The sequence below is a fragment of the Mustela nivalis genome, assembly GCF_964662115.1.
Source record: "Mustela nivalis genome assembly, chromosome: 9".
Taxonomy (NCBI): Eukaryota; Metazoa; Chordata; class Mammalia; order Carnivora; family Mustelidae; genus Mustela; species Mustela nivalis.
In genome coordinates this window covers 100,817,727-100,841,693 of record NC_139028.1, presented here as the reverse complement: position 1 = coordinate 100,841,693, position 23,967 = coordinate 100,817,727, and the positions used below count along the sequence as shown (strand labels likewise).

Here is a 23,967-nt window from a genome sequence, read left to right as displayed (position 1 = left end):
CATTTATTCTTGATAGTTAGGTGACTTCAATTTTTTTTTTTCTCACAAGAAACATATATATTCATGATTATTCATTCACAAATCATTGTGAACAGGCCATTCAAACCCCTCACTCTGAAGCTGCTGGCTCTTTCTCGGGCTCTCTCACCTTTTCTCCTGTTGTCTGCCTAGAGAACTTCTTCTCGCTCCTCAATGCCCAGCTTGACATCTCCTCCGCCATGAAGCCCTCCCTGATTTCTCCAGCCTAGGCAGCATTTCCTTCTGTTTGGTTCCACATTTTGGAGATGAGAAAATGAGGCTCAGAGAGGGGTAGGGGCCTTGCCAGTCCATACAGCTAGGTCATGACTGGTGAAGCCTCCGCTAGAATCCAAAAGGGCTTTTGTTTACAGCATCCAGCGTTTGGTGGGAGATTGGTAACCTCCCCCCGCCTTGATTCTCAACACCCCCTTCCTTCTCTGGAGCCAGTGCCTGCCCTGTCGGGGACAGCCTTGACCTCCATCTTTGTTCTCCTCAGGAATGAGCCAGGACGCTCTTCTCTTTGCCTCCAGGGGCACAAACCAGTGAGGCATAGGATGAAGAACAGAGAATGGCCTGGTTGTTGTTCCACAAAGGGGAGCGGCGACAGGAAGCACTTGGGGCCCTTCCTCCCTCTCTGGAGCTCAAGGCTGTGTCTGCCGCCCCTTCAAGGTCCTGGCCTGGCCCCCCTGCCCACCCAGCCACCAGCCCGGCCCCTTCCTCACTGGTCTATTGGAGGCCCGGCTTACACAGCCCCGTGGCCCTGGGTCTGAGTCTCACTTTGTCCCTGAATGGCTGTGGTGCCACATACCGGACCTTATTCCCAGCAATTCGAATAGTTCGTATGACAGCCTACCACGGATTCAGCAGCACGAGGAGCTGGCAACCGGACAGGTGTTTCATATACGCCATGGCCCATCTTCACAACCCCACTTTCAGGCACCCGTTAGTGCTCCCATTTCACAGGTAAAATGTTGCCACTTCCCCAAGGTCAAGAGCTTGGAGTGGTGGAGCTGGGACTTAAGCCTGGACCTCTGCAGGGGTTACAAGCCCGACTCCCCAGGAAGTTACATGGATTGGATGAGATAATTGCACAGGCTAAGCATTCCGCTGATAATAACGCATTGAACATTACAGCTTTCCTCATTTTCATTCCTAATGAGAGCAAACACTGTGGTGAACCAGCCGGGCTGAGCATTGATGGGTAGGCAAGGCTTCCTGGGGACCCCGTAAGGGGTGGCAGAACCCCTGAAGGTTCCTGCCTGTGGAAACCCCGGGGCCCAGATTGCTCCTAGCTAGAGCGTATTATTTGAGAGTAAATATTATCTTACCCTCCAGCTTAATCCAGACCAAGCTTCTCTTCCCCACCGAAAAGCCCGCAGCCTGGAGAAGGTTAAGCCCTTTGCTTCTTTCCTAATTGCAGGCTTGCAACTCTGCTGGGCGACACCAGATCTCTTGGAAAGCCTGAGAATTGGTCTGGTATTTGCCAGTGGCATCGGAGAAGCTGGCTCTGGGCTGGGCTGTCCGGCTTTCCAAGCCCACGCTGGGTTGGGGGGAACCCGTGGGGGAGAAGGCAGGCTGGGGCACATTCCCCTTCTGCACAGGCCTGCTATCGCAGCCCCAGGGCAGATCTAGCTACAGAGGGCATCGGGGACATGGAGCCTGGCCTCCTGTTTCATGCTGAGTCCCACTTGGCTTGCAAAGTAAAATGGGTCAGTGGACTGCCAGACCATCCTTCTCTTCCAGTTTACGCCACATCTGTTTCCCTCCTGCCTTTTCCTCCGAAACGTGGGCAGAAGTTGTTCAGACCAGAGGCCCTGACCCTCCCCGGGCGCCCAGTTTCTCTGGGGTCACTAGATGGGGAGCAGTGCCAGCAGACTCGATGCTGTTGAGGGTTGGGGATCCTCAAAGGTCCTGGGAGCCAGCCTGGGTCAGCCCCACCCCTGCCCAACCCCTGCTCAACCTCTCTCTTGCATGCTCTCCACCCATCTGTCCCCTGAAAAGTGCTGGTGGGGCTTGGAAAGTGGTCACATAACTTCTCAGATTTACGACAAACCATTGGATCCTAGCTTGAAAATGAGTAAATTTCATAGTATGTAAACTATACATCTATAAAGCTATTAAAAAACCCAAACAGCAACATCAACGACAAAGTTGAGAGGGGCCGATGCATGGTTGGGGTGATGCCCACACCCTGGGGGGAAGCGTAGCAGTGGCAGGCTGAGGCCGGAGGTCAACGCCAGTTTCGAGACTCCTTCACCACCTGTGGGTTCACAGGTTAGTTTTGTTATTTCTTATCCTGTAAGAGAAATTTTAACAGATGCGCCGGTTGACCTCATGAACATCCGAAGTGAAGCCCCAGGGATGTGAGAAGGCAGGTTCTGTGGAAGGATGGGGAGCCTGGGAAGAAAGGGGCAGCAGGAAGAAGGAGGCCTACTGGAGATAAGCCTTCCAGAAGCTTCTGGAGGCCAATGCTGGAGGGTGGCTCAGGACGTTGTATAGCTTGGGGGTCTCTGAGTTAGATGAAAGCCCAAGGCTCAGCCTGGCCTCATCTCTAAGGCACTGATGGGTCCCCCTGAGAGAAGTGAGGATGGCACCAGTCCTGTCCTGAGCACTGCTCCCTGCCAGGGAAGGGCTGACACGTATCTGGGGGATATGACACCCTAGGGTCTACAGACAATCAGCGGAGACCTGTGCCCAGAGTCTACTGAGGAGAGAGCTAAGTTGCTCGTGGTTGCTCCAGTGCAAAGCAGGAAAAGAACTTTACAAGTGATCTGAACATTGCTATCTTGACTAGTAGTGAGCTTCATTGCCGGTAGTATGTAAGCAAAGATCAATGAACACACCTTTCAAGGAGTCAAAACAGATGGCCTTGAAACCCCTCCCAGTCCAGACAGTCAGTGAGGCCACAAAGGCTTGCCGTTCATTTCCCTCGAGGGTTAAATCTGTATTCAGGATAAAACAGAAAGGCCTGAGCCATCCTGAAGGAGGGGCCCTGGCTGGCACCTCTCTCGAACCACAACTCCTCCGAGCACTCACCACAAATCCCGCTGATTGCTGCTTTGGGCTAACGTGATACTTGAATACACACAGGCCAGGCCGGGGCAGGCACTGCCGGGCTCCTAACGAATGCCCTTGAGCCTGAACTGCTCCAGAGGTGGGTGCCTGGGAAGCAAGGGTTGCCAGCCCAAAGCACAGGGGCTCCTGTCTGGCCCTCCAGCCAGCGGCCTGCTGCACACCTGCCCCGCCCTCCAGCTCACAGCAGCCTCCGCTCTCCCTAGCTCCGGCCTCCCCTAGGGCTCAGGATCCTGGCTGTAGTTTGCATGTTCCCTCCTCTCCGCGCCGACTCACCACTGGATGAACTCATCAGAGGCCCCTTCCCAAACAAGAGCTCCAGGCCTGGGAGAGGCCCCGGTTCTCTTTCATGTGTCTTTCTGGCGCTGGGAAGGCCGGAAGGGAGGCTGGGCCCTCTGGAGGAGCCTGGGCTTCTGAGGAGGAGGTGGGGCTGGGGGCTTCCATGGGGCCGGCAGGCCAGCACTGCGGGGTGGAGGCCAGGGACCTCCTGAGCCAGTCCACCATCCACCTGGGCCCCTCTCCGCAGCTCCCAGCCTCCACCCAGCTCCACCCTTAGAGGGGGTCTGGGCTGCATCTTGCATTTCTTAGTGCCGCCCCTCCAGCTCTGGAACCTTGACATGCAGACCTAGTTGTAGTCTCCTCTCCCTCTGGGGATGGAAGATATGAACGCCCAGACTAATTATAGTGCCAGACAGTTACAGAGTGTTCTGGAGAGACCAAGAGCTGGACAGAAGAGGGCCACCTGGGTTTCAACACTCAGTAGGTGTGGCTCCCTGGTGGGAATGTTCTGGCAACAGGGCAGACCCAGGATATCCCAGCCCCATCCTGCCCCTGGCTCCCCATCCACCACAGGCTCAGCCCTGCCTTCCAGAAGATAGCCCAACACCTGTTGTGGTTCAGAAATCCTTGATCTCAACCACCCATCTTCCCAGGATGCAGATCTTCCTGCCCCCATGCATAAACCCTTTCCTGGCTCTCCAGCACTGTTGAGAAAACCCAGCTCAGAGCACAAGAAGCCCATTGACTAGCCCTCCCCTCCCCCACCCCTCCTCCCCTCTAGCCCAGCATGACCACTTGTAGGTCCTGAATGCTTCTGCTCTAGCATGCCCCAGGGACTTTGCATGTGCTGATCCCTCTGCCAGGAATCCACTCCCCTCTACCAAGTCAAACACAGATTTCTTTGTCTACCTCGAAATAAGTCATTCATAATCCAAGCCTTCCTCGGCACTCCCCCTTCCCCAGCATGAGCCCCATCACCCCCTCCATGTACCCCTGCATCAGTGCCTTAGACCGCCTGCCACCTGCCCATTGCGGTCTGTGAGTCTCAGATTTGAGCTTGCATCGGCATCCCCTAGGGAACTTGTCAAAGCCCAGCTTGCTGGATCTCACCCCCAAATCTCTGATTCATTAGGTCTGGGGTCAGAGTCTGCAGAGCTGCATTTCCGACAAGTTCCCAGGCAATGCTGATGCAGGCGGTCTGAGGACCACACCTGCGGACTGCCGTTTAAACCCCGAGCTCTTTGAAATCGATCGATCAATCTTGTCTGATTTTTCTTTCTCCTCCAGTCTCGGAATAAATCTGCGTTTTAGTGGGTGCTCAGTAAACAAACGAGTGAGAGGGACTGATTTATTGGTTACAGCCAGTGTGGGTGGTGGGAGAATTTACTGAGACAAGTTTTCCTGATCTGTTGGCTCTGCTGCAGGATCTCCTTTTCCCTTTTCCCAAGACGGTGGCCAAGTCTTTGGCTCCCATGTCTTGGGGGCTGCTGACTTCCAAGATCAGGCACAGAGGTTGCTGGAAGATGTCTAGGAAGACAGCCCATCTTCTGGGCCCTAGAAACTTCTCGGAGGGCATAGGCTAGGGCCCACAGAGGTGGGGGGGGGCATAAGCCTGGTGGGGGGCACGCAGAGGCAGCATGCCCAGGGAGAGAGTCATTGTCGTTGAACATCTCTGGATATCAGCAAGAAGTAGACTGGCGGGGGGAGGCATGGCGGGGGGTTCCAAGAGCTACAGGCTCAAATGCTTTGATCCTGGGAATAGCCTTTCCAAAGTGGTGACAGAACCTCCATGGGGCCACCCCGAGATGCCTGGGAGAGACTGGGCGTCTATGCACCCAAACTCATAGCCAAGAGCTGTTAAGCAAGAATACCAAGCTGGGCCCACGGTGGCACAGAAATGGCCACTGACCACTTGCCCTCACCGCACCCCAACGCTTGGCAAAGGAGCCTCCCATTAGTGTTCTGGGCCACAGGGAGAACACCGAGACTCCTACAGGATCATCGCGGGCAAGAATCCCTCCTCCCCAACATGCCTGGGAGGAGATGTCCTTCAAATGGGCAGAGCGGGCTCCACGGCGGATGGTGGGATCTGAGGAAGTACAGGCAGGCAGTGTAGATCGCACTTGGGTGTTGGTGTGCGCTTAGCCCCAATGCTATGGGGGCCCGGGCGAGGCCTGGGGCTCTGCCTAACAAGGGAAGCTGTGGAGCACCCCAGGGCACAGACCCGGACAGGCAGTCTCTCAGCAGGTGGACAGGAATGAGCAGGTGTCCTGCCAGGAGCATGGAAGGCGGGGCGGGACTGAGCCCGGGGCTCCCTGACAGAAGAGGCAGCCCAGCACACGGCCGGACATGGTGTCTGTGAATGTGTCCCTCCAAGCCTGGCCTCGATGTGGCATACCCCAGGCCCCCTGCCAGGACTCCTGGACACTGGGGAGCATCCAGACTCACAGCAAACTGTAGCAGGGAGGCCCGGCTGCCCCAAGGACGTGGGCTGTATGCGTGCCCCCCCCCAGCCTCTGCCCTTCCCCCACCCCTCCCTACCCCCTACTCCAATGGGACCACTGAAGCCCTGACAGAAATTCAACACAACAGCCACCTGGCCACCATCCCTACCTGAAGGCACACCCATCCCCTGCTCTTGGGGAGAAAAAAAAAGGAAGGAACGTTCCATACTTGGAAGCTGTACATTAAAAAGAAAAATGCAGCTAGGAAAGGGAAGGAGCCTGCTGGCGGGGGGGGGGGGGGATTTGAGATTTGCTTTTTAATTTAAACCCTTCTGGATCATTTGAATTGTTAAGGACTGTGTATTACTTCTGTTAACACTGACTTTTTAAAAAATAACTTTTGTTTTAAAAACGCAAAGCCGTCTGCAAGAATCTGTTTGGAAGAGAGAAGTTTAGGCAACAAATAGCGGTAGGGGTCTTTAAATACACCATCATCATCCTTCTGGTGTGATCACCACGTGCCCAGAGCTCTGCTCTGTGTTTGTACACCCATTATTTAATCTAAGCTCATCACAGCCCTATGTGTTGGATGCTATTAGCGCTATCATTTTCCAGATGAGAAAACAGAATTTGGGAGAGACTAAGTACCATGGCCAAGTTCACCCAGCCTTGGAGTTGGGCTCTGAACTTGGCTGTGAGTGGCGGCAGGCGAGCTCCCACCTTAGATCAGCACCGCGCACTGTGCTGCCTCCTGCCATCGCCGCCGCTAAGAAACTGACAAGTTCACAAACTACTCGTTCTGAGTCTGCTCCATGGCCTGAAAACCATGATGTTGCCCAGGAGCCAAAATCAAACTGTCACAGGCAAACGAAGCCAGAGCCTGATGTCTCCAGCCACCTTGGAAACTTGGACCGAGACTAGGCAAGCATGTATTACAGGCAGTCTCCTGTCATCTGTCCATCTGTCCCTCAGTTCACCGGCCGCTGGCTGAAGGCCTCGCGTGCCTCACTCTGTCCTGGATGCGGACGGCCAGACAGCCACCAGTCACCAGGAGAGGACCAGGTGAGCATAGGGCCCATAGCCCACAGCCACCAGGAGAGGACCAGGTGAGCACAGGGCCGATTGGTCCCCCTGGCACCTTCCAACTTGCAGGCATCATGTTCCCCAGATATTTCCAAAACCTCTTGCAATTCGGGCTCCAAACAGGCATTAACGGGGCTGCGAATGAAATACAGCCATGCCCAACAGCAAGTCCTTCTTCTTCTCCAAAGTACTTAGTTTGCAGAATGCTGAAGCAGAGCCTGGCAATCCAAGCAGACGGTCTGGCCCGGGTGCGGTGCTGGGTCAGCTGTGTTATGTTCTTCCGCTTTTCACACAGGCCTTAGCCCCGAGATGGAAAGGGAGCGGTTGTGAAAGCTCCAGGAGCCTGGGAGGTGGGGGTGGGGTTTCCCCCAGGGCTCCAGCCTGCAGACCCCAGCACAGCCGTGCTGGGCATGAGGTCCTGCAGCTGATGGTGTCTGTGGGGCTAGCAGGAGAGCAGAGGCTGCCTCATGTGTAGACTGGGCCCCTGAGAGCAGGGAGTGTGGCTGAACTGTTCAACTTTCAGAGGCCCAGGCTCACAGCCTGGGTTAACATTTGATGATTGAGTAAATGAATGTGACTTTGAGGAAGGCCACTCTACCTTCATCTGGAGATGGGAGGGGTAGGACCTGGCCCTATCACCATATTTTGGGGGACATGGACTTAAGCTGCCCTCTAGGCACCTGAACACCTAAGACTCTACTGAGGATTCCTCCCACAGAGGCATAAAACTGAAAATATAAATAATAAGAACACAAAGAGCATGAGTGCTATCACTAAGTACTGACCCTCTGGCAGGCACACTGATAAGCACCTTCTGTCACTTACTCATCTCATGAAATCTCCACATCAGGATGGTGAGATGGACAGCATCATTACCCCCAATTTATGGATGGGAACACTGAGGCTCAGAGGGTTAAGGCCATACTACTAGCAGAGCTAGGATCTTCACCCAGGTGTGACTTGGAAGAAAACCCTAAATCTGGGAGAGGCCTCCCCCTTATTTTACAACCGACAAAATATAGGACAGGGAGATTGGGGACATCAGTAGCAGGGCTGGGACAGGAGACCAAGCCTTCTGACTTCCAGCTCTGGCCCTGTCACACCTTATGAAGCTGCAGGTGAACATCTTTTCTCCATTCTACAAAGGACCTTGGAGATGGAGGAATTCATTCCTCTCAGTCCCTGTGCAGCAGCCCCTCTTTCGATGGGCCCTCCACAATTCCCTTCCTGAGGCTTGGGAGAAAAGAAGGAAAATGGAAGAAACACTTGACTCTGAAACCAGGCTGTGGTTTAAGGCAGACTTGAGGACGGCCACAGGCCTGCACAGCCAAGCCTGGAGGCCAGCAGGGAGGAAGCGGTCTGCCCTCATCTCATTTCCTGCCTGGCACCATCTTCCAAGCCCCAGGGTCTCACCTCCAGGCTTTTACTCTCACTGTTTCCTTCTCCTGGGATGCCCTTCCCAACATCCTTGTGGGTCCCGTAGCCCATCCCCGTTTTCAAGCCCAGCTGGAATGTACCACATTCTCTGACTTCCCATCGCCGTCACCGCCCAGAAGTGACCTCTTGATCTGGCCCTGGAACCAGCAAGCCTTCCTTTATCATTCCACTCTGAACCCTCTTACACTCTACCTTATATGTCAGGGATTTGCTTTCATGTCTGTTTCCCTCTGACAGGCCGGGAGCCCCTTAGGAGGCTGACCTCTGAGGTGTTTTCGATGCGCGAGGTATGGCGGGAGTGAAGGCTGGCCAATTCTTTCCATTTACTCGAGAGCATTCCCAGACTGGGTCTCTAACCATGGCCTCCCCTCCTCCAGGACCTATCGCCAGCTGCCTCTTACACTCTGGAGTCCTGGACAGTGAGAGCCAAGCCGTTCCAATATTTCTGCGGCATCTGTCATAAGTGGGAGCTTTGAAAAATAGTGTGGAAAATAAGCAACCCACAGACACTCACCAAGTTCAGCTGCGGTTCAGCACTGAATGAGGTGCTGGACAAGGGATGGGGGGGACAAGACACCCAGAGGAAGGGTCCTGCCCTCAGGGGATCTACCAGAGGAGAGAGCAGGGACCTTCCCACTTGGCTCACTCTGGATCCCCGGCACCTAAAACCATGTTGGGGATGTGGTAGGAACGCACAAGCCCCCTCCGAAGAAATGAATGAACATTCGTTGACCCAGCAGCACTGAGCGCACCATATAAGGCTAGGGGGTGCTGAATGCTGAGCTGGTCTGTGTGGTGAGTCACAGCTGCAGAATCCACAGGCGAGAGACACTGAGAGAGAGAGAGAGAGAGACTGGGAAGGGCAAGGAGGTTTGTGGTTGACCGAAGTCAAGCAAAGGAGAGAACATAAAAAGCACTTGGCCGCGGCTGCCTGGGAGGCAGCATCGTATGCTGTGGTTTTAGATCTTTTTCCTGCAGAACGCTCTTTTTTCTAATGAAATCATACACCGCACCCTAAATGCATAACAGAGCAGCAACGGCGGATGTCAGCTGCTGCGGAGAGGACCGCCCGCTCTCGGGTACCCTGGAACCCCACTGAGGCCCCTGGGCTTCCCAGAGATGGGGCTCCTGCTGGGTCAGAGGCTGCCTCCTTCTCCCGCCCCCCGAACCCCCACGCCCCGAGTCACCTTGGAGTGGCCGCGGCTGAGGGGAGGGCTGCGGTTGCTTGTTTGGGAAGGAAGCCTTGCGAGGCTGGGGTCTTCGGGGAACCCATTTCGGGCAAAGACCCGCTAAGAGCAGCTTAAGAAACTTTCCCCAGCCACGAGGAAGTGGGAGGAGAAAGGAAAATGTCCTCCCAGCAAGTGGGGGGGGGGGACCCAAGGAAGCCAAATGTGGGGTGGTTGAAACACGGGGGGCTGCTAGGGGGCACCCGGACTCCGTGTGGGAAGGACTTTCGGGGACAGTCCTTCCTGAAGGTGAAGCGTCACCTGCAGATACACGGTGTGTGTGAGTGCGTGAGTACGTGTGAGCCCGTGAGTGTGAACTGCGCGCACAGATCGGGCTTTCAGATACCAGATCCGCAGAGCCCGAAGTACGCCTGTCACAGAAAGGCCCCCCTGGTGCTGCGAGCTACAGGAAGGACCCGTTTGCTCCACGTCTCCCGCCCCCTGCCATGACACCAACAGGGTCATCTGTTGTTTTCTCTGCCTAACGTTTCTTCTTCCGTCAGGAAACAGCACCGGGGTTTTCCCTTTGAGGTTCCTGTCCTCTCCCAAAGTCAGGCCAATTCTTTGCCCACCACCCCCCAACAGCACACACTGCCCTACCATGACCCACTCCTGACCCAGTCTGGCCAATCAGCGCATTCTCTCCTCCTTGTTTCACTAATCGGTCAGAATGGTCACGTGACTGGAGACCAGCCAATAAACTTCAACTCTGGAACTTTTGTTGGAGCTCCTGGGAAAAAGACGCTCTCCTTTCACAGGTTTGGAAATGAGTGGGCTGTGCGTCTGGAGCTGCTGGTCACTGCCCCCCCACCCCGTGGGGTGTGCATTCCCCAGGATGGAAAACCCCAAGGAGGGAAGCAGAGGACACAGGCAGGGGCACCATTTCAGCCTTGGATTCAAGTCTGCCTTGAACACCAAATTATCAATATATTGGAAACCAATAAAAAGCAAATAATTTGCTTGTCTTGCTTCATCAGGTTGAAGTTGAGGATTGGTTCCCAACTGAGGTGGCATCTGACCTCAGTCTGGCATTTCTCCCCTGCATTTTTGGTCCTTCCCTGGTTCTTGATGATCTGGGCGGCAGCTCCAGCCTTCCGCAGTTGAGCCTGGGGGCCCTCAGACTCAAGGACTGGCCAGAGGCCAGTAGTCTGGCAGGACTTGCCTGCATCCCAGCCTTCCTGGCCGCCTGGCCCCCTCTTAGGGTTGTATTTTGGCTCATCTAACTTTGGCTCAAGTCCACTTACTTTGTCCCCAGTTCTCATTGCTCTCCCTCATTGACCTTGGGCTTGGGTAGGGATCACTGACACTAAACAATGAATAAGAGCTCTGGAAAGCAGCCACTCCTGACCGTGGGGCAGGAAGAATCACCCCAGGGCTTTGGTCCGTAGTCTCAGGGAGACGGCCATAGGCAGAAGCCCAGGGCAGGGGGGTGGGGAAGGCAGTGGGTGGCAGGAGAGTATTGGACTCACATGTCAAATAGGCTGGGGAAAGTTCTGGAATCTCTTATCTGCCTTACCACTTTGGGCAAGCTGCCCCTCCAAATTTTATAATCCCCAATTCTAAAACGGGGTCATGCCACAACACATTTGACAAAAGGACCCAGATGCACAAAACTGACAGCAGTGACTGCTGATGGGAATGTGGAGTGACAGGAACTCTCATTCATTGCTGGTGGGAACGCAAAACGGTGCAGCCATTTTGGAAGGCAGTTTGGCAGTGTCTTAAAAAGCCAAATATATTCTTAACTTGCTCCAAGGTGCTGCCCCAATGGGCTCACACTCATATCCACACAAAAACCCGCAGGAGACTGAAGAGCACCTTTAGTTCCAATCACCTAAAATCGGGAGCCACCAAGATATCCTTCAAGAAGTGAATGGGTCAGTAAGAAATGGTATAGCCAATGGAATGTTAAAATAAAAAGAAATGAGCCATCAAACCATCGAAAGACATGGAAGATATATATTTTTTTAATTTTAATTTTCTAAATAATTTTTTTAATTAATGACTTTGTTTACTTAAGAAAGAAAGCAGGAGCAGAGGGGAGAAGCAGAGGGAGAGGGAAGCAGACTCCCTGCTGAGCCGGACCCCCTCCCCCCCAATCAGGGCTTTATCCCAATACCCTGGGATCATGACCTGAACCCAAGGCAGATGCTTAACCAACTAAGCCACCCAGGCACCCCAGATATGGAGGAAATTTAAAGGCACATTGCTAAGTGAAAAGAAGCCAGTCTGAAAAGACTACCTACTTTATGATTCCAATTATATGATGTTCTGGAAAAGGCAAAAGTATGGGGATGGTAAAATGATCACTGGTTGCCAGAGGGAGGAAGCAGGGAGGAAAGGTAAATAAAGGGGTGGATCAAGGCAGAGGGTCCCTCAGTGTCCATTTCCCCTTCTTCATTTGAAATAGAGCCGCAATTGAGCAGACAGCCACCCAGAATGAAGACTATAATTCCCAGCATCCCTTGCAGCTAAGTGGGCCATGTGACTATGTTCTGGCCAATGGGGCATGGATGCAAGTGACGCATGTACCCTATTAAAGGAAGTGGCATCCTCTCCTCTTCTGGTTTCCTCCTTACTGAGTAGAATGGAGAGGCTGTCTTGAGCCATCGTGGATCATGTAGACCAGCGATGGTGAAGCCCCAAGGTACAGAAAGCTGGGACCCTAATGCTTCTGTGAGGAAAAATCCTCCTAGCTCAGAATTTTACTTAGAGAAAAATCAACATCTCTCTTATTGAAAGGACTATTATTGGGGGATTTTGTCACACACAATCAAACCCATGTCCAGACTCATGCAAGGACCTTCAAGGACTGTCCTGAAGGTTCTGCATAAAACAGACAAGGCATCTTCACACTGTCATTCACTCAACAGATCAAAGCCAGTTTACCGTGCTGGGATCTGGGGATTCAACTAAGAATTAGGTAGATGAGCCCTTGCCCTCATGGACTTCACCTTCTAAGGCAGGAGACAGACCATCAACACGAGAAGGAATGAATTACAATTAGTAACATTTAGCATTTCTTGCATTCCGAGCTTACTACGTGTCCGTCCTATTCTAAGCCTTTTCTGCCTCTAACCTTATTTTATCTTCACCACAAACCCAGAAGGTGGGTGCTGTTGCTTCCTTGTTTGACAGACAAGGAAGCTGAGACACAGAAAGGCTGAGGAACCTGCCCAAGGTCACACAGCTAGTAATTGATAGTTCCAGGACTTGAACCCAGGTCTGCTAGACTTTAGAACCTAAACCCCTGGACTCTCCTGCTAATGAAGGGTATGAAAGAGACCACTGTGATAAAGAACAACAGGTGCCCTGCTGATGTTTCTCTTAGCAACACTGACAATAGACACAGTCACAGAACCCCATGCTGGACAAGCCCGAACTCCCTTACCTGGGTGGCCGGTGTTGAGAGGTCTGGAAAAGGATCAAGCCTGTTTCTAGGTGCCCTAGTCAAAGGTTTCAAGTCACTCTGATGATGGTGTCAGATGGCCTGGCCACTGCCAGCTCGGGCCGTCCAGGAGATGCCCACCTGTCGCAGAGAAGCAGATCAGTCATTAACTGCTGGGTTGGGGGCAGACCTCATTGGCTTGTGTTGCCCCGGGGGTGGGGGCCACGTGGTGGGGCAAAGATGGCAGGAACCTGGGGCCATGCATCAGGATAGAGGTCCCAGCTGAACTTGCCTGGAAACCCATCTAAAACACAAAGATATGCATATGCCTGTGTGTGTACGCCCTGAATAAAAATACATAAGCATCACACCCACCGTGTCTAGCACAGTGCCCTTTGCAGAGCGGGGAAGCTCGACAAATGTTTCACGGTTTGCTTTGATGGAAAACATAAATGTATATGTTGAAGTGAGTGGGTGGAAACTCCACGAGAGTTTGAGTGCATTGGAGGAAAGATCCTTCCTCATGGGAAAATGCATTCTTGGGATGTTCCAGCCAGACAGACCAATGGCTTCATTTTTCCAATGAGGAAACTAACATCCAGAAACAGGGGTCCCCCGGAATACCCTGGGCACAAGACAGCGGTCTGCCGCAAGCTATCAGGTGGGTGGTGGTCACGGATGAGAGCCAAGAATTGTTTCCCGGGTGTATCCAAACCCAGACAAGGAGGAAGAGGTGGTGCCCTCAGTGGCCAGAAGCATGGTCTTTGGAGGCAGGTAGATCATCGCCACATGCTGGGGCCATTTTTTTCCAGAAGTGGACCTGGGTAAGTCAGGGGTCCTCTCAGAGCATCAGTCTCCTTGTCTATAAAGCGGGGATAATAATAGCATCTCTCTTCAAGGATTGCAGGGAGTCAAAAATGACTTTCTTAAGTCTGTGAAGCCCACAGCAGAGCCTTCACTCAATAGATGTTGGGGATGTGATGCAGAGGAGGATACTGTGAGCGCCTGCAGGGGGAGGTGGAGCACTGGACCGGGAGCTGCTCTGTGTCTTTTGACAAGTCTTTAGGCAAAAATCTCTCCATTCAACCAGCCATTCATTCCCTCTCCCCCACCCCTGACCTTGCTTCCCCTTCTCGGCCTCTCCAGCATGGGTCCCCAGCCCTGCCTCTCCCTGGAGGCTGCAAAGGCCCCACCTGCCCATGGGATCCCCACACCCTAGCCCACATTTCAACAGCCAGCAAAATGCAAATGTCATTAGCACACTCTGCGAGCGGGTGAGTGCTAATGTCACCCACTGGGGAGGGTAGAGGGATGTGGGAGTGAATTTCCCAGGAGGGGTGGCATTCTCAGCTTTTTGCAGAAGGGTGAGATAGAGAAATAAATAAACGGCTGCAGGGAATTGGGGACGACAGAGACTGCTTGAGCAGCGTGCTATACAGCGGTACCGTCCTTGGGGCTCTCCTCACAGTGCCTGTGGTCCCCGCTTCGGCCCCCCATTGGGATCATGGCTGTGTCTCAGTCTCTCTGGGCCTCTTCCCTGCACACATTTGATGAAGAGGCTCATGTGGGGGACCCCCAGCTTCCACCTTTCATTCCCACCCCAACCCATACTCCATCAAACATGCTGAAAGAAGCAGACCACCCACTCAATTAACAGACCCCTGGCAGGGGGTCACTCCCAGGAGGAGGCAGCCACAGAGGACCTCCCAGCTCCCACCCAGGATTTGCAGACAAGAGTCATGGGTTCCAGTCCCGATGCCACTCAAACTTGCTGGGAGCACTCAGGAACATACTCTTGTGTGTGGGGCCTTGGTTTTTCCATCTGTGAAAGGGGATGTTGGGCCCACAGGCAGTCCTTACAATCTCTTGTGGTCAGGTCTAAAGCCCAGTTCTAGTAACTCGCAGGTGGAGATACCAATCTAAGCACACCCCCCCCACACACACAACTTCCTGATGACAATGTCCCTGAAGACCCCAGCAGACATGCTGAGGCTTCCTGGAGGAGGGGGCAGATGGTGTGTGTGTGGAGATGACAGTAGGGTGTTGTGGGCAGTGGGGCAGGGTAAGCAAGGGCATGGAGATACCCAAGTGGGGAGCCTTGAGCCAGGGCTGCCTGTCAGGGCAGAGTGGAGACGAGATGCAAAGATCCTGGGGTCAGTGCTTTATGTGCAGTTCCTCATTTAGTCCTCACTGTGCTATCATTCCCATTTTATTGATGAGAAATGGAGGCTCAGAGTGGTTAAGTAAGTTGGCGGACACATGACTGTTAAATAGCACAGATTAGATTTGACCCACAGCTGATTTAAGAGCAGAAGCTCTTGATCACTGTGGGATACCCCCACCCCCCCCCCATCTAGCTGGTTTAAAATAGAATGTGAACTAGAGAAATCTAGGCTCCCGTGTGTCGTAAACACCCACAGATAAGCTCACAGTGGCACTGGAGGGTGGGTCCCACTGTGGCCCGGGGAGGAAGCTCAGTGTGTGAACATGTGTACATTGTCAATGTGTGTGAGTCACTGTCAAGTGCAGCTCCAGAGGGGTCCAGGCCTAGCAATGCCAGCTGGGCAGTACATGGCCAGGGGCCATCTGGCCCAGGCAGCCAGAAGGCCTAGGCCATCCCACAGTAGCCCAGGAAGCCCTGTTCTCCAGGATGTGAGCTGGCCTGGCTTGCGCCACCTTCCTTGGCTTCCATGCGACCAGAGGCCGATCCTCCTGCTGCCAGGGAGAGGGGCCCCTCCTGCCCTTGGCCCACATCTCCTTTGGCTTAGTCTCTCAGTCCCAGCCAGGGGAACAAGACATGCAGACAGAGCCAGACAGGCACACGGGGCCACCTCCTGTAGGTAGAGAAGCTGGCAGGCGATGGCACCAGCTGAGGGCCGGCCAGCCAGCCCTGTCTTGCAGCCCCGCCCCCGCCCCCACCCCCAGCCATAGGCCTTGTCATCAGGACATGCAACCTGCCTCTCTGAGCCCCAGTGAAAGCTGAGCTGTGGAGATGACCAACTACCTCAGGGAAAGCACATGCAAGCTGTAAAGTGCGGAGCCCGCCGATGCGGTTGTGATTTTAATTCCCATGGCCAAGACAGCCCAGGGAGTGAGAGAGAGTCCCCAGGGAGCATTGACTGAGTATCCAGCCAACACCTTTATGTATGTCCCCTGTTCCCCTCTCCTGGGTCTCAGTTTCCCCATGTGCAAAACTGGGGATCTTGAGCCCAGATACAGAGTGGTTTCGCAGTCTCCAGGGTCTATCTTCCTTTGCCAGGATTCACCACTAACAAAGTATCTGGGTTTCATTTGCCAGAAACCAGAAGACCATTCATGCAGCAATCGGCTGAGTACAGGGGGCTCAGGACAGGGACATTTTGATGGGAGATAAGAGGAAAATGGTTGACCTAGAAGGAAAGTGACAAATCTGGGAAGATGGAAGGAAACTTGCAGGAAAGGAGGGAGGCAGAGCTATTGACGGGTAATAGAACCCGGGCAGGGTCTTTCCCTTGAGTTTGCACTGGCTGGTCCTGGAGGCCACAGAGAAGACACAAGGAGGTCTGTTTCCTGGGGATCACTAGCAACACAAGCGCTCATTGAGTACCTGCTGTGTACCTGGGACTCCAGGATGACAGAGATGAGCAGGGTTCATCACACAGCTCACATCATACAGTTCAGAGGAAGGAGAGGTCCTTCCCAGTGTGGGCCATGGGGAAGGCTTCCTGGAAGAGGGGGCCGATTTAAATCCATGGAGATGAGAGGAGGGTGCTGTGGGCAAAGGGGGCCAGGGTGAGCAAAGGCATGGGGGTACCCAAATATAGGCTGGGTATTCAGGACCATGAGCCAAGGCTGCCTGTTGGGGCAGATGGGAGATGAGGCAGGAAGGGAAGGCAGGGGTTGCCTGGGTAAGGTCTTCGAATGCCAGGCCCAGGAAGATGAACTTTGCTCAAGGGTAATGGGGAGCCACCAAAGGTCATAGAGCAGAGGTGTGTTTCAGGTAGATGAAAAGCAGGAAGGAGCCTAGGCAGTTGGAAACAGATAGTGAAAGGATGGAAGTTCAAGGGGCCCAGGCAGGTCTTTTAACCTCTCTGAGCCTGGTTCCTTCTCTATACAGTGAAAAACAGAAAGCCAGTTTAGAACGATGTAGGACTCAAACAGATAACACAAGAAGCACTTGGAGTACAGTGAGTGATGGTTGGCTGCTTGCTTTCTAAAATTTAAGCATCGATGGCTTTTATTAATGAGTGGTACCTTTCTCCTGTGAGGACACCAGAGCTCAGAGTCAAATGACAGGCCACTGCCAGGGGTGCTGGGCCTCAAATCAGCAGAAGCAAGTTATGAGCAAATAAACCTGGGCTGACTCAGAGAAGAGTCTTGATTTTAAAATATTGCTAAGGAAGAGGGCTGCTTTATGACTTTTGCACTGTGTGCTTATTAAACCCGAGCTATAAATGTGAACTAATAAGTAAAATGAGTTAAGTTAATGAAAAAAATCAACCTTCAGGATGAATCCATATTACCTAATGGCAGTCCATAAACATAAACATAAAATTTTAAAATACAAGAATGAATTGCAATGCCCAGCAGCTCGCGGAATCTGCAATTTCTCTCTCTGAAAAATAAAAGCTATTGATTTTAGCTTGGGTTCTCTTTGCTCATGAGTGAGTCTTTGAGAAGTCATAAAGGAAGGAATTATTTCCAATTGTTTACTCACTAAGGACCCGATGTATTGAATTTAAATCGTCTCTGATTCCTAATTAGTGCAAACCAAATTAGAATCTGAGTACAGAAGAACTGGAAAGGCCCTTGGAGGCCTCTGAGCTCAGTTTTCTTTGTTTTACGGACCTGAAGCCCAAGGGACAGAGAGGGCAAGGGACTCGCCTAAGAACACACAGCAAAAGAGGTAGGAGCCAAGCTAGGACCAGGGCTCCTGGTAGCCAGGTTGACATCTTGCTCTGGTCCATGCAGCCCCTGGGATCAGCTCATTTAATCAGGTCTTTTGGGTATGCTGGATGTTACGTTGGCCTCAGCCCAGATGGCTCGTACCCTAAAAACTTTCTCCCTGCTGCTAGGGGTACTAAGACCCTGTGGCTACTGTCAGACACAGAATCTGGTTTCAGCCACAAAGAAGACCCACACCAGGCCTTGGCTTCTGTCCTGAGGGGGCCTCTGAGTGGCACAGCCCCAGGCCCAGGGAGGCTGTGGCACAAAGACCTCATTGTATAGTGGCAGAAGGGAGGGGGCTCTTAACCCGGCTTCACTCTCTGTCTCTCTCTCTTTCACAAACACACACACACACACACGTGAATGAGCACAACAGGAACCAGGGAGCTTTGCCTGTGGCACAGGCACATGTGCGTGTTTGCATGTGTGTGCGTGTGTGTGTGTGCGTGTGTGTGTGTTAAGTTTCGGCCCGCATGCAATTATGAAGCAGATGTTTAATTACTACCTGAGTGTTATTAATCAACACGATTAATACACAACCCATACCACATAATTACTTTGCAATTACACCGAAACGAAATATTTTATTGCTGAGGGTTTGCTAATTACCCGGCCTTGCCAAAGGACAGGTATAATGGGCAGCAATTTTTCTTCTTTCCTTCCCTCCCTCCTCTGCCTCCCCCTACCCTCCCATGAATCTCCAGGGCTAATGTCCCCACCACACAGAACTGGGAGCTGACACAGGCTGCCAGCTCCTTCCCAAGGCGCTGCTACGGTGCTCACCTCTGTTTTAATGGGAACCCTAAATCGTTCTGGTCTTCTCCTCTCAGCCACCCCTCACCCCCTGACCCTGGGGGACTTGCAAATGCACATCCTTTCCAGAACTAAAGACAGTCTCCTGCAGCCCTGCCACTGGGCCAGGGGTGACCTGAGTGGCTCTGCTGGCAGCTGCCCGGGGCTAAATCCTAGCTTCACCAGTTAGCGGCTGTGAGATCCCAGTCACGTTAACTTTGCCTCAGTTTCCCCACATGTAACATGGAGAGGATAACAGTAATTACGTTGGGGTTTCTCTGAATGTGATAGCAGGCATAAAGCACTTAGCACAGGACCCAGTGCAGAAGAAGGCTTCAGAAATAGCTATGATTGTTCTCACTTACCCAGAAATGGCCCCTCCCCTAATCCTCCCAATCACTGGGTCTTCTAAAAGGTCAGGTTTGTGGATTCCACTCTCTTTCCCTCCTCTACCCCAACAGCTCAGTCCTATTTACCTAGAAACATCTCACATTGTCCCCTTCCCACACTATGCCGCCTCCAGGGGTCTCATTTCCCTAATCCAAGCGTTTGTCCTCTCCTCTGGCCCACAGCCAGAGCCTTTACCTGGTCCCCCCACTTTTCCCCCCACCCCATTCCATCTCCCACTAGGAAGGGAGACCTATCTTCAGGAGTGGAGCTAAAACCAGGTCACTCTCTCACTCAACAGCCTTCTGTAGCTCCCCATTGCCTATGCAGCAAGGTCCACCTCCCTCTCTGGTGTTCTAGGTCCCAGAAGATCACATATGCCCCCAAGTTCCTCCTTCATTTCTTAGGGCATTAGCATAGCACAAGCTACTAAGTTTTTGGTGACAAGTGAAGAACTGTCTAGCTAGATTTTAAAGGCATCCATGTCCACCAAGCTGGAATGTCCCAGAGCATTTCATAAGCCTACTGTCTCCACAGACTTGGGGTTTATCCTTCCCTGTTCACATTCACACCATCCTGGTTTCTTCCTACTTCCCCTGACAAACATCCTCCCTAAACACAGCTACATTTAAGAACGGTTGATCTTGGGCGCCTGGGTGGCTCAGTTGGTTGAGTGTCTGCCTTTGGCTCAGGTCATGTTCGCAGGGTCCTGGGATCGAGTCACATCCGGCTCCCTGCTCAGCAGGAAAAGTCTGCTTTTCCCTCTCTCTCTATCCACCTCCCCTGCTCATGCTCTCTCTCACTCTCTCTCTCTCAAATAAATAAATAAAATCTTAAAAAAAAAAAAAGAGTCCATCTTTCAGGGCACAGTAAATATTCTGCTAAGCAAACAGACTATATAAGGATGCTCAGATACAGGGCTAGCGGGCAGTCTGCTCGAGAGATGAGCCCCAGGCACATCAGACAGGGACGGCGCCTGTCTGAGAAAGAGCAGAGACAGAGGTGTGCACCATGTGCATGGGGGGCACATGGAGACACAGGGGGGCTGGGGTGGCTATTTCCGGGCGTGCATCGACTCTTTCATTTACCAGAATATTAAACAGTGTGGGCCACTCCAGCCATCACTTAGTCAGTGTAGGATGTCGAGCTCTGGAGTCAGACCCCGTGACACAGTCCCATCTCCACCTCTGGCTAAGCTGTTGACTTTGGGCTCATGCCTTAACTTCTCTGAGGCCTCAGTTCTTCCTCGTCACATGGGACTATCACAGCTCCGACTGAAACCATCACCGTGAGGGTGTCATGCACACTTCGGTCAGTGCCTGGCATACCGAAAGAGCCAGGCCAATGTCAGCTATTTTGTTATTAAGAAGGATAACAGATCCTGGGAATACAGAGATTCCACGCCTAGAGCAAAAACATGGCAAGCCGTACTCCATCAGCAGGTGGAGAAGACGCTGCAGAAACGTTCCAGTGCAAGGCGATGAAGTGATAGCCCTTGAGCATTCATTCATTCGCACATTCCCTCAGAGTACAAATCACTGTGTCAGGCACTGGGCCAGGCAGAGGGGGTGTGGCGCTGTCTCTGCAGTGAGGCTGAGCAGAGCTGACCAAGAGCTGGGGGAGGGCGGGGGCTGGGAAATTTCGAAACCACTCCCTGCTCTCTCCCTGAAGCCTCAATTGCCTGTCACACCTGGATGTTAAATGAATGGGCAGCTGTGCTGCTGAAGACGGCAGGGGCGGGTGGGGGGGGCATGCACCTGGGTGGGTAAGTTCCATTCCACGAGTCAGGGAGAAGAGGAAGAAAGGCACGCCAAACCCCGGGCACAGCCGAGGCATCGGCACAAGAGCCTTAACTAGAGGGACAGGTGTGGGGCACAGCAAACAGGCTCTGCTTGGCAGTGGCGGGGAAAGGACAGAGGAGATCGGGTGGAGGGGAGGCCCGGGGCCGGGGAGAGAAGCCTGGCCCACTGGGGAGCATTGAAGCCCCAGAAGCCTGCGGACGTGGACAGGGCCAGGGGGACCATCCATGTCCTCGGTTTTCCTCCTTTGTCTGAAGTTCAAGCTTTGCTCTTGGGGGTCTGAAATCCCCTACCTGGAAGCTAATGGAAAAGTTTCCTGGGAAGCTTAGGGTCCCCCAGTTCTCTGGCCTGGGATTTGCCTAAATCTCCCTGCTCAGCCACAAGGCAAGACGACAGGTGAGCTCTGGGTGGCAATGGATGCAAGACAAAAAACAGGAAGCGTGCCCACTCCAGGTAGATGCAGGGAGGGGCACGCACGGCCAGGATGCCATTGTTTTCCCTCTGGGGCGACCCAGGGGTGGCCACTCCCTGGCTGGCAGGCACTCAGGCTGCACATGAAGAAGGCAACTGGGAAAGGGACCTTCCTTCCATTCCCTGTGGGCGTCCCATGCCCTCTCCCCCACCCCCCGCCTCGATCTGGCTGTTCACTCACACCCAGGCACACACTCACGCCCTCTAGCACCCTGCCTCCCTCAAAGGTAGCGAGGCTGATTTCAAACATCCCTCACTACGTGATGACCTGGACGCCCTATGTGAACATGTCTGAGCCTCAGTTTCTTCATCTGTAAAGTGGGGACAATGGCACTTCTCCTTCCCAGAGTGAAATGAGAAGACACAAGGAGATAGCCCGGCCTGGCGTCTGGGGCCGAGTAAGCCTCGCTAAGGGGAAGCTATTATTAGCATTATAATTATAGCTCCAATCACGTCCTGGGAAGACCTCAGCCACGCAGCTTCCTGGGCCATCTGTGCCATCCTCCCACCGGCAGGGACCCTGGGAAGTGGCTGACCTTCATCCTGGTCCTCGGTGGGATGGTGTGAGGTCCTCGGTGGGATGGTGTGAGGTCCTCCTAGGCCCCTGGCAGCCCCAGCCCCAAAGGGGGACTGTTCTAAACCCCTCCCCCCACAGCCACACACAGACACGGCTCAGGAGTTGACTTGAGTTTTCTGGGTGCACAGTGGTCATTCCTTGGAGCCATGGGGAAAGCAGTCTGGCATCATCAGGGCTCCTAACTGCACCCCCCAACCTGAAATGTGTCATTTCTCACCAGCAAAATGTGTTCCTATATCCCTTGTGAAATCACAGTGGGAATAAATCATTCACTCGGAGACAGCCGCCTCTGGGGAAAATCCCGGGCCTTGACTGACCCCAACATCGGAGGCTTTGGCTGTGTTTCTCATTGCTAGAGGAAGTGAGTTGAGAACATTGGCCTTTTCCTCTCTCAGCCCTAGGGACAGGGGTTATTAGGGATCAGGTAGTCTACGGGCCTGTATGAGGGAAGGAGCTCCTTTTGGCCAGGCCAGGCAGGAGACACCCCGCCCTGGTCAGGTCTCCAAGCAAGCCAGGCAGTGAGCACAGTGACCCCACCTGCCGAACAGATGCCGACGGCCTACCGTGCGCCAGGCCCGATGGAGCTGCTCTCCGCATGGCACCTGAATGAAGGTCTCTCCTCTGAGGCCCCCTTGGTAATTCAGCGGCACAACCTCAGCCACTCGGGTTCCACCCAAGGACAAGGGACAGCGCCTCAAGGAGACAGATATGGCTCCTGCCGTCATGAGAGTCACTGCACAGCAGAAGTCAAATTTGAAACACCGAGCGACCCTGAGACGATCCCTTTGACCACGACCGCTGCTCCCCCGCCCCACTGCCATCAACATCGAAGGTTTCCGACGCGCTGTGCAACCCACTTTTGATCCTCATCTCATCCAACGCCAGCCACAACCCAGCCAGGAGGGTCTGTGAGCTCTCATTTTACAGATGAAGAAGCCGAGGACCTGTCGGACGACACTTTGCCCGAGGTCACTTGCAATTCACACGCAGCTGCACTCGGATTGGAACTCAGTTCTGCGTAACCGCTGGGCCCCAGCGCTTGCCTCCCACCGACAAAGAGCACCTGAATACCACGGCAGAGAGGAGGGGTGGGAAAGCCCAATGGTAGGGTCCTCCCCGGGGCCAAGCTTGCGGTCCCCATCTGCTACCTCATGTGACTCCTGGGCCATGTGGCTGGGGGAGGGAGCAGCTGAGAGAAGGTAGAAGCGGGAATCATTGGTGACTGCCTCCCTGGTGCCACCAGAGCCCCTTCCCACATCCCCAGCCTGGGGCTCTCTCCCTCTCCAATGAGTCTCACGGATGTGGGCTCATCCCGCGCCTGCCACCCCCAAGTCCCCTTATGTCTCAGACTCTGCAGCTCAGCCAGGCGGGTAACAGGCAGGGAATGGGAATTTTTACCTTTTAATTTGTTCCTGAGCCCCTGAGGCTTGCCAAGCCTGAGCAGCCCCACAGCAGGTTTGGAGAGGAGGAGGGGGAGAGAGGGAAAAACAGCAAGTGGGGAACACCGCATAGGCAGTCACTCGGGGCTCTGCTGTGGGGGCAGGGGTCCGGGAGGGCAGGGGAGCCAGGAAGAACATCTGGTTCCCAGGGCACCCGCCACCTGCTCAGTCTGATCCATTCTGGGGGGAAAAACACTTCAAAGAGCCCAAAGCTCAGGAGAGGAGCTGCACCCTTCCTGGTGCAGGTTTCCCCTGCGCCTTCAGCCTTCTTCCCACAGCCATCAGCCCTCCTTAACACGGACTCTCCCTCGTGTATCTGGAGACCTCGCTACCCCGGGCATCGTGCGCCCTTTAACTCTCAAATCCTTTCCCTTCCACCCTGCATCAGGTAGTATCATTAACATGCCCATTCCACAGATGTAGAAACTGAGTTTCAAAGAGGGGATGTATCCTCAACAAATTCGACAAGGCCTTACTGTAGGACCCTGCCATCCCACTCCTAGATATAGACCCAAAAGAATGAAGACACGGACTGACCGGACCTGTCACGCATGTTCCCAGCAGCCAGAAGGTGGCAAAAGCCCAAATGTCCAACAAGAGATGAATGGATAAACAGGTAAATGGGATCT

General features: G+C 53.5%; 1 protein-coding gene across 5 annotated transcripts in view; it reads right to left on the bottom strand.

The window, feature by feature from the left end:
• The window catches only part of TSPAN18 (tetraspanin 18), a 177,557-nt gene that overhangs the window by 43,053 nt on the left and 110,537 nt on the right, over nt 1-23,967 (bottom strand). For 3 of the 5 annotated variants that reach the window (XM_082684050.1, XM_082684051.1, XM_082684052.1), the window contains exon 3: nt 12,951-13,088. The exons of the other annotated variants lie outside the window; for them this stretch is intronic. The gene's annotated coding sequence lies outside the window, so the exon portion shown is untranslated. The remainder of the gene's footprint in view (nt 1-12,950; nt 13,089-23,967) is intronic. 5 annotated transcript variants of the gene reach the window in all.